The following is a 7,193-nucleotide window of genomic DNA, read 5'->3' as shown; positions in this document are numbered from 1 at the left end:
ATATATAGGAAAATGATTTAATTAAGTACCAGTGATATGACACAAAAATTAATTAGTGAATCATTAAATTTATGAACCTATCATTAACATATTTATCAATCAATTGGTGTGTCATGTCATCGGTACTTAACATAAGCTAAATACGGATACCCGTTGAATCATTTCCCTATATATATTAGGCAATTTGTGCTTTTTAAATGTAATTTTTATAAATGAATGAAATCAAACCCCAAAAAAGCACGACACACGACAAGATGCATTTATGTCAACTTTACTCACAAAATTAATTCGCGAATGAATTTTTCAAGCTACATCATCTTCTGCGATTGAGGGAAGAGAAACATTATGTTGAATCATCAAAAGATAAATTTTGGACAATCGCAAATAGATTTTCGAAACTTATAATTTCTGGAGAGGTTCTTGCTTTAGATAAATCCGAAAATTGAGAGCAAGACTCAGTGGCCACCTCCCACCAGCAGGAAATTCTTGAGGGTTGTTTCAAGCATTAGTTGGTTTTATTATAAAAATACTTTGAGAAACTCATAAAAGATTACTAAGCTGTCCGAGTCTAAGACCTGTTGAAGAAGGGCTAATTCAAATAGAATGAAGTTATTGAAAAGTATTTTCAAGATTGTCGTGCTATCTAATTGTAGGTAGAGGTTGATCGGGTGCTTAAATTCAAATAAAAATTAATTAACTTTTTATTACATAAAAAAGAAAGAAAGAGGTAAGGAAAAAGCTTAAGCAACTACTACTACTACTAGACACACACTGACACACAGATCCTTGTTTTTCAGCAGAATTTAATTTACATTGACGAAGCCCTTTAATTACATGAACACTTGAGAACCTTCTGATAAAATGGCTATTTCTTCCCTTCGGAGGTGGTGGACGAAAATACAGGCTTCTTTATACTGCCTTGTCCCTCAGTAAGTTGTTCTGCCTCGCATTTAGTTTCCCTTTTTGCTTTTTCCGCTTCCATTTTCATCAGTTTTTGCTTTTGTTTCTTCTGCTACACGTAAACATGAGCGTAACTCATTCCTGTAGAAGACATTGCAAGCAAATATGAATAAAAATGCTGTGGAGTAAATGAATAGGAAGATGGCTTGCAATGGAAGGTATTTATAGGGCAGGACTCAAAAAAAGGATAAAATGAAAAAGTGAAAGTAAACCTAGTTGAAGTTTGCTTAATGGCTGATCATTATGGAAAATGGAAGCCACTCTTTAACCCCCATTTTCTTAGAAATTCTTTTGTATAAAGTGACTTTTCAAAGTATATGTGGTTGTAAAGTAAGAAAAGTTTTTAGTTTACATGCAAAATTATATTTTATTGAAAGAATATGTAATTGAAATAAGTTTGGAAAAAATGAGTAATACAAATATAACTCGAACATGGACATAATATTAAATAGTCATCTTTTAAAGTGGCTAATTACTTCACCATTATCGTCATCACTTTAATTGAGGCATTAATGGTTAAGATATTGTGTCTTTTTTTTTAAATAAATAGCAGTTTTTTCTTCGCCCTACAAGTTAAGCACACCCCTTTATCCTAGCTTTTTAAGTGGAGATATTTGTTTTTGACTAATAGTATTACATCTGTCCCATAAAAACAACCTTGCTTTTCTCTTTTGTTAGTTCCAACTATAGGTCACCTTCCTTGTTGAGAGTATAGTTGATTTTTTAGTTTTTTAATATGTTTCTATTATTATGTCTTGTTATCAACAAATATGAACTATTTCTATTTAAATCATTATTCAATGTAGTGGACATTACGAAAAATGTAAGTGAAATTTACGTATTCAACTATATTAATTATATTTTTTAATATGTGTGAAAATGGAAGCAAGCATATATTTATGAAATGAAGGGAATACTATGATTCATGCGTTACCATACAAGTCAAGTAAATGCCCTTCTTGCCAACTTTTTAAGTGGAGATTTATGTATTTTTTTTTTATACATTTTTTTGTGTAGATAGCATCTCACACAACCATAAAAGTCGAGTAGGCTCCTTTATCTCAACAATTATTTAAGGCTTTATGCTCAGCCCCTAATTTGATGTTGACTTGCAATTGCCGATCATATGAACTTGATGTCAAGTGAACGATTATTTGTAATTGATACGAAGTCAATACCAATACACGAAAGACACCCAAATTCTTGCATTTTAGCAGCATGTGACATGCAAAGTCAATTAAAGATTATATATGTTGACTATGGAAGCTCTAGCCCAAATCCACAATTCAAAGCTAGCTACCTTCGTTCTTGATAAATACTCCCATTAAAATGTGTTCACTTCTACAAAGTTAAGGCTTAATCCTACTCAAAAAGTTAAGTTCCATTATTATTTTAGTCTTCTTGTTGATCCGTTGAATTGTGAAGAATGTGTTGATGCACACAACATCAGAAGGCAACAAAATTATGATTGGTAACTCATATTATAGACGAAAAAGGTGTCTAAAAGGATTCCAATTAGGACACAAGTCAACTGCCTCATAAAGTGTGCAACATTTTCGATTGGATAAATGGTGTACAAAGTTATAGAAGGATTGTGGAGTATAGGTTGGACTCTTGAATATAATCATTTTCTAAAACATGCAATAACAATCAAATCCCACCTAGTTTTCAAGCTTCAATTAATGCATCAATTTAATAGAATTTGTTAAAATATCCGGAAGGCCCACATAAGTAAAAATTTGAATTTTAAAATTTGTTAAAGAAATGGTTCGTACAAGCTACTCTTTGTAATATGCTAACCTTTTAAAATAGAACTACAAGTCTAAATATCACATCAAAGTCCATTGAGCTGAAAAAAACAATTCAATCCGTCTAACTCTAAAACAAGTCACTATCTTGCGAGAGTGTGTTGATGGATAAATCTTGCATAAGTTACGATAACATAATTATCAACGTACAAGGGCTTAGAATTTTCTCTTAGTAAAGTTGTTTATTTGAGATGAAACTTTAAATTTTAATAATATTCAAGAGAAATGAAATTTATTTTTATACGTTATTCATCTTCTGACGTGTTTCTTGTGTGGTGATAAAATTCATTTCTATAGACAAGAAATATTAATTTGAATTTAAAACTTTTATCTATTAAGATAACACGTTAAATTAGGCATTATTTCATTTAAAATATTAAGTTGAGGTAAAATATTTATTAATTAATCTTCTCAACATTTAAGATAGGATATTTTCAAACATCTTAGCCAATTACAGTGGACGTTAGTGATGGACTAATTTATGACTCCCAAACTATTTTTAATTGGGTGCTGCGTATTCCCATTTGGCAATATTGATGCTAAGACATAAATTCAGTTGGAAGGATGAGTCCAATTAAATGGATCTCGTATTCATTCATTTAATTACTTAACTTTAATTAGGCTTATTTAGTAATGCTAACTAAACTGGTATTCTAACATCCATATATATCATTATTTTATATGCAAGACTATATGTAGCCTATAAGCCATTATTATGAAGCATTAGATTTTTACACGCATATTCTCGATTTATTTTATTGCACTACATCATGTCATGACGTGTTGAGCACCGACAAACACAAGTATTTTAATCAGAATCTTTACATTTATATTAATTTTCTACCGACTTTGCAATCAAGTGGACTCATGTTGCTTTCTTATAAGTGCCTTCTTACTCTAAAGCAAATTATCCAAATTCTGTTTTCAATCTTTATAAATTTTTATAACTAATCCTCTAATGAGTTATTTGACTATGTACATAGTTTTTATATAGACAATAGATATATGAATTCTCTCATTTTTATTGGACTCATAAAAATTACTTAAAATTGATTAATTGAGCAAGATTCTACTCAATTTATATTGTACTTAACCTTTATAGGTTAAATCCCAATTGGAAGATAAACGAAACAGAATGAAGAGATCTGGGGCTTAATTAGCATAAAAAGGATCGAACTGCATGATATGGACAGCAAATTGGATGATTTGACAAGTTTGGGGACCAAAATGGACGAAATCATAATATTGGGGGTCAACTTGAACATTTTCATAATTTGATGATACAAGCTTGAAGAAATCAAAGGTTTAAGAACCAAAGTGTAAGAGTTTGGAAGTTTTAGGATTAATTTGGACATAATCAAAAGATAGATGACCTTAATAGACGAACTTCAAAGTTAAAGGACTAAATTGATAGTGGTTTGAATTGGGGACCTAGTATGCAATAAAGTGAAAACTTCAACTTGAGATTGTGACTAAGCGAATTTGGAGGGAGGACTGAAGTTTCTGGAGCTTGCAGCAGGTCGTGAGTATTGCTCGCGACCGTCGCTAGTGGTATTTTTTAGATTTTGAGTAATAATCACAGGCATTTTAGGTCTTTATGGAGTACAGGTTCTAAAATATGTAGATTATATATAGAAGTAATTTAGATCAAACAAAAATAATCTCATCACATTATAGAAGATTCTAGAGCAATTCAAGGAGCTTTTCTTCTCATTTCTCGAGTTTTCATAACCAATGAAGAAATTGTGATCCAAGAATATTGAAAAGATTCATTGTTTGGGTGTTGTATTCTTCTCTTGTTAGGTTTTAAAGTTGTTAACAGTCTGTGAACAAAAATATAATTATAAAAATGTTTTAAAAAGTCAAATGGTTAAGTGGTAGGTTATTTTAATAAGTCAAAACTCTTCGGAATCATCCTTGGAAGGAAGGAAAAGTCGTTGAATTTTCACTAGCTAGCCATTGGCCAAGTTGTTGTTCGAGCGTTAAAAACAAAATGACCTTCACTAGCCTGCCACCTAATCTTTGCTCAAGCGAAACACTATCGCTGAGCTTTCGCTCGAGCGATAGAGCTTACCTAGAAACCCTATTTTGTGATTTTCAAGATTTTTAAGAGGCTCATACTACCCAAAATATCCACTATATAAATAATAGCACCTCTTCACGAAAATTATTGGATTGAACATTGTGAGAAACTTCATATATATCATTTAATCCTTTTATGCTTGAGTGTTGCAATTAAAAAAAAAAAATCAAAACTCCACAAATCAAACATCAAAACCCATACTTTCAGAGCATATGTCAAATGTTGAAGATTAAGGAAGGTGATCGGAGTTTTCGTCGTTGGAGAATGAGGAGTTCTCAAGAATCCACAAGAGATAGACGAAATCAAAAAGTTGGGAGTTGGTGAAGAAGCACGCAATCGAGGAGGGTTTTGAGGAATTACAGTCAGGAGGTCGAAAAGTACAAGTATTGGTTGAGTCTGGCAGTATTGTGAGTTGATTCATTTATAGTGGATTCATAATAAATTGGGCTGGAGTTTTTAATCTTGCAAGGGGATTTCTCTGTCAACAATTCTCCTTTGTTATTTACTTTTCTGCAATTTATTTATACTGCGAGAATTCAACATTGGATAGAGTGAATGTGAATTCATCTGGATAAATTAGTAACTATAACTTGTTGCAATTATTAATTAAATGGTTTAAATTCCGCATAATTACCTATTCACCCCCTTAGGTGTTAGTTGGATCAAACTGTATTATTTTCACTCTTCTACCAATTCATCAGGGTTGTGATTTCACCTAAAATCTTGTATTTGTATTATCCAATCATGCCTGGATAAATATTTGTTGCTAGGTTTACGGTTAAACCTTGTTAAGTCTATTAATAATTGCTATTTTAATTTGAAATCTTGTTGGGTTGATTGTTAGCTATTGTTTTGATTATGTCCTATTATCTTTCTAATTTTAGGATTATTTTTAGATTCGCGATTATACTGAAAGGTAATTCATATTTCTAACTTAAATAATAAATAACATCATGTCCTATATATAGAGGACAATCTTATCTCATATTCTAATTTTGTCTTGTATATATATATATATTTATAGTCAACTTGTAGATAAAAAAATAATTAATTTATTTTGCGAGAGAAAATGAGCATACGAGGAATATTAATTGTCTACAAAAAATAAGAGTTGGTTAACAATGGATAATTAAAGGGGTTAAATAACGGTGAATTCGATAATAGGCCTTAGTGGTTTGCTTAAACTCCGACATTTACTTACTTTAAAATTATTCATTTTTAGTTGAAATTAGGTATAACTAAAATCAAATCCAAAATCATTAATTGTGTGCGTTTCGTACTAGACCTTTTTTTTTTTTTTAAGTAAAATTAGATCTAGTTTTAATTAAGGTGAAAAAAATAAATATTTTTTTTTTTAGGTTTGAGGCTTTACTTATTTTGTATTATGTGTATGGATACCATGTACTTGTCAAATAATTTTGCTACACATTTCACTAGCTTGTGTTGGACAAGGTGCCATCCCCAACCCCACTGGGGATTTTTAGAGGCACGGCGAGACTAAAATATCTTATTTTACACCACGTTTACATATTTATGATTTAAATTTAAAAATAATAAAATATAATTAAATAAAAATAAGAGTCAAGGCAAGACCATAAGCCTTGTCCCAGCACCAAGGGTTTAGATATCCTCTCAGTCCTTTGTTATTCAATAATGTCTTGTATGGTATAATACATTCCCAAATCTTGTCATGTACCCTCGTAAAAACCTCCCCCACTTCAAATTTCTGGTTATAACTTCAAGTAGTAAACCATAACATAACTAAATAAAAATGAAACATCTTTGATTAGAGAACGACTTAACATGAATTTGAACAATTTTCATAATTGGGATCCGATGGTGTCAAATTGCTCCTTTCTACATTGTACTCTGTCCACATATCAATCCTGCCCAACAATTTGAAAAACTTATAAAAATTAAAAGTTCTAAAGGAGATTTGGAATGAATGGCCTTTCTATTCACCATTTCCCTGACGATATTTATCTCTACTTTTATCTTTGTACATGAATTGTTTTTCAATTAACGTTAAGGACAATAGTTGTTTCTTTAATCTGAAAGATCGTAATGGTCATATGACACTATCTGAGCTACAACACTCCTTGGCAATAATAAAAATACTTTAAATGTTCAAGAAAATATCATCATATAATAATGTCAATGTAAACCAAAAAATTTCGAAAAAGTGACTCATACCAATTTCCCACTTAAAATGCTAGTATGATCGGTTAAAATGCCACATGATGTATAACTGGGGCATGTGCAATTAGCATACCAAGGTTCATAGCCAGACTTGAAGAGATGCCCAAGAGGCCTTCGCCTCAGGCCCATCTTTTTAAGGGGCC

At 31.2% G+C, this 7,193-nt stretch overlaps 1 pseudogene; it reads right to left on the bottom strand.

The window, feature by feature from the left end:
• Positions 1–982, bottom strand: part of LOC111395005 — a 52,300-nt pseudogene extending 51,318 nt beyond the window's left edge.
• Positions 983–7,193: the final 6,211 nt, after the last annotated feature.

This window comes from Olea europaea, chromosome 6 (genome assembly GCF_002742605.1).
Source record: "Olea europaea var. sylvestris chromosome 6, O_europaea_v1, whole genome shotgun sequence".
NCBI classification, from domain to species: Eukaryota; Viridiplantae; Streptophyta; class Magnoliopsida; order Lamiales; family Oleaceae; genus Olea; species Olea europaea.
Note: the sequence above shows the minus strand (reverse complement) of the source record. Positions and strands in the feature narration are given on the sequence as shown.